Source organism: Melospiza melodia, chromosome 5, assembly GCF_035770615.1.
Source record: "Melospiza melodia melodia isolate bMelMel2 chromosome 5, bMelMel2.pri, whole genome shotgun sequence".
NCBI lineage: Eukaryota > Metazoa > Chordata > Aves > Passeriformes > Passerellidae > Melospiza > Melospiza melodia.
In genome coordinates, this window is record NC_086198.1 from 17481618 (window position 1) to 17484922 (window position 3305).

Here is a 3305-nt window from a genome sequence, read left to right on the forward strand (position 1 = left end):
CTATTTAATGGAATAAATCTCCCTTCCAGCTAATTTGGCTCTAAAGGATACAATGATCTAACAACATATGAACACAAAGAGCATCCTTCCTTCAGAAATCCTTTACATATTCTGCATTTTGCATCACATATAACTCCATTCTCAAATTATCTTAATGAAGGAGGAAGATGATGACAATTTCTAAGGGCATGCTGCTTCAAGTAATTTTATAGTTTCCGTGGATTGTCCTGGAGTATCTCTTGTGTCACCTTTTTTAGCTGTGTTTGGGCTGAACAGAGCAAATATTTTGTGTTGTCTTGTATTGTAGCAGAGGGGTCACAATGTCTGGACAAGTCCAGCCTTAGTATTTGGGAAAGAAGCTTGTTTAGGATTGTTTTTAACCCAGCTGAATAGGGTCCATTTAAAATTGGAACCATTGCTGACTATTTATATAACTCATTTCAAGGGTAGCTCCAGGGAGAGAGAGACTAATAGATCTAACTTCTGAAAATTACATTACAGTGCATGAACAAGAAAGGAGAAATGTTACACTGAACAGCCAGGAACAGGTGGATGGCTCTGGTAATGGAACAGGAGCTAATGATGCACCTGAGGCTGACTCAGCCCCTGCAGAACAGGGAGCAGAGGAGGAGGACACTGAAAGTTCAGAGTATGTATGGCTCCTGCCCTACCAAACACAGAGCCTTTCTGTGCCTTTCTTTCTTTTCTGTGTAGCACTAAGTTATTCTGCTGTGCCTGGTTTCTCTTTGAGGCCTTCCCACACTCTATGGATTTCCCTCCTTCTCCTGTGTTGTATGATGATCAAATGATTCCATTTGCATTTTGGGAGAAAAAGGCAGCCCAGAGCAGATGTACAACTTTGCACAGAACCTGAGAGATGAGTGTGGGGGTATGGCAAGGAAGGGGGATTGGTCACAGGCCATAGCTCAGAATTGCATTTGCTTTTTCTGGCAAGCTCTGGTAGTGATGTTAGGTGTGGAAATGCTTCCGTTGTTATCAATTGAGCTTGGCATCATGGAACTGGCAGGCAGCAGCTGGGCAAATTCCAGCAGAAATTCCCTGCTGGAATGGTGCCAGCTTGGTGCCTTTCTTCTGGAGCTGGAGCCCTTCTTCCCAAAGTAGACTTGTACACAGGCATCTGTGGAGGTCATGCTTTTATGGCCAGTGCTGGATGTCACAAGCCCTGATTTGTTTCCTCCTGTGGTGGAGATCTTGCAGTTGAAGTTGGATGCCTTCACAGTAAAATCCCCATTCTGCAGAGAAATAGGGAAGTCCTGCTGTAGGAGCACTCCATCAGGATAAGTAAGGTGCAATTCATTAGACAGATTAAATGAAACCAGCTCTCTGTGTCACTAGGGAAGACAAAGAACATGAGAATTATCTATAAGCTTTTCTAAAGTGGTGTTTTGGGGTGGAAGGAAATGCACAGCTTTTAATGTAATTGGTGTGCTTTGAACGTTTTGGGAAGGCAATAGAGAAGAAAACTTGAGTATGGAACTTTTAGGTGTCAGGCCTTAAATGTGCCACTAAAGGGCTTCTACTGTTCTGAACCATCATCATGCATTTTGCCAATGAATTTGTAGATGTTTAAGTTTTGGTTGTTAAATCTGTTGGAGAACAAATCCCACCACTTGGTTAATATAACAAAAGGAATATTTTCTTCCTTCCGTCTCAAGCCTCTCAGTTACTGAATGTAACTGCTCTGTTTAGGTAAGGCTAAAAGAGCTCAGTGCTGCAGCATTTAAAATTGTCCAAAAGCTCCTTCCCAGGGCTGGATCTTGCCAGAGCCGTGTTACTCTGTAGTTTAGAACTGGGTCCTGGAATGAATATTCTGGGGTGAAGAGTTCCCAGAGGACAGCTGGATGCTGTAGTTACAAGGCTCTTACTGATGACCTGCTGGAAGTCAAAGTTGCCATACAGAAACTGGCCAGTGCTAGAGACTGCTGTTACTTCAAATCCCAGGGCAGGGTGACTGACTGCACCTTTCTCCTGGTGACAAGCAGGACACCCTTTCCCTCAGGACAGGGAGACCCCAAATCCTCATTAAATGCAGCACACAGAGACTTAAAGACAGCAGGGGTCTTCAGAGGAGATGTGTCATGGCTAGTCAGTGCAGTTGCATGATTGTATGAGATTTTCTGTATCAATAACCATTGAAATGTGCTGATCTTAAAAGCTCTGTGTTCTTTCTACTTCTATTTCCTCCAGTGCACAGCAAAGAGTTGTCATTAAGTGTCCCATTTGCCTGGAATTTTACTCAGAGGTAAGGATCCACCTGTGATGAGGAGAAAGCCAGAAGGGGAGCTGCACAAGTCAGTTGGGTGATGTGGGGTGCTGTGGTCAGCTGGCTGGAAGCACAGCCCTTGCTGTGAAGCTCCGCAAGTCACTTCTTGATGGTGAATGTAGAGGGAGAAGCCTTTGCCAAGATGGCACTGGCACATCTGTGGGTCCCTCATTAGTCTCTAAATAGAGCCTCTGGTGCCAATAGAGCAGCAAAGTCAAATTCTTTCCTCTCAATACATGTTGTGATTTTCTTTCCTCCAGATTATGCAAAGTGGACGACAGCTTGTGGCAACCCTGTGTGGCCATGTCTTCTGCAGTAGGTGCCTCCCTATTGCCCTGAAGACTGGTCACGTGTGCCCAATCTGCAGGCTGGAACATTTTGCAGGAGAACATATTAAGATTTATTTATGAGTGCTTCTCAGGACCGACTCAGATGGACCTTGGACTATAGGCAGTGTAGAGACTTGTTTCTTTATGTATATAGTTCTTCTGGTTTATAGTTTCATTTTTTATTAATTCAATGTTAAATAAAATTTTGACTGATTTAAATATAGTCTGTCTGCTCTTCTGTGTTGGACTGTGCTGATAGGCAGAGATGTTGTCTAAAGATGTTGTCTAACAGGTGGGAATAAGGCTCTTGGTTGGAGCAGTTAGAAGCTCCTTCTTTTCCTCTCCCTGTAGTCATTGATTTGGGGGCAATGTGCTAAAGCCACAAGCTTTGTAGTTCTTGTGGCCAGCGTGTGTTGTACGGGGAAAAAGAAACAGGGCCTGCTTGAGGTGAGAGGGATCCGATTGCTCAGGGCAGACTCTGGTGCACGCTTTGGTGAACGTGTCCTGATTTCATTCCTCAGAAGATAGAAAGAGTAGCAGGTTGTACACACACCTAAAGAGAGCAAGGTTCTTTGAGAATAACTGGTACATTAACAAACTGCTGCTTTGTGTTGTAAGGTTTCATTAGAATTAGAATCTGGAGGCTTTTGAAGGAACGTGTTTTTGAATGCATGTACTTGGTTACTGACTTT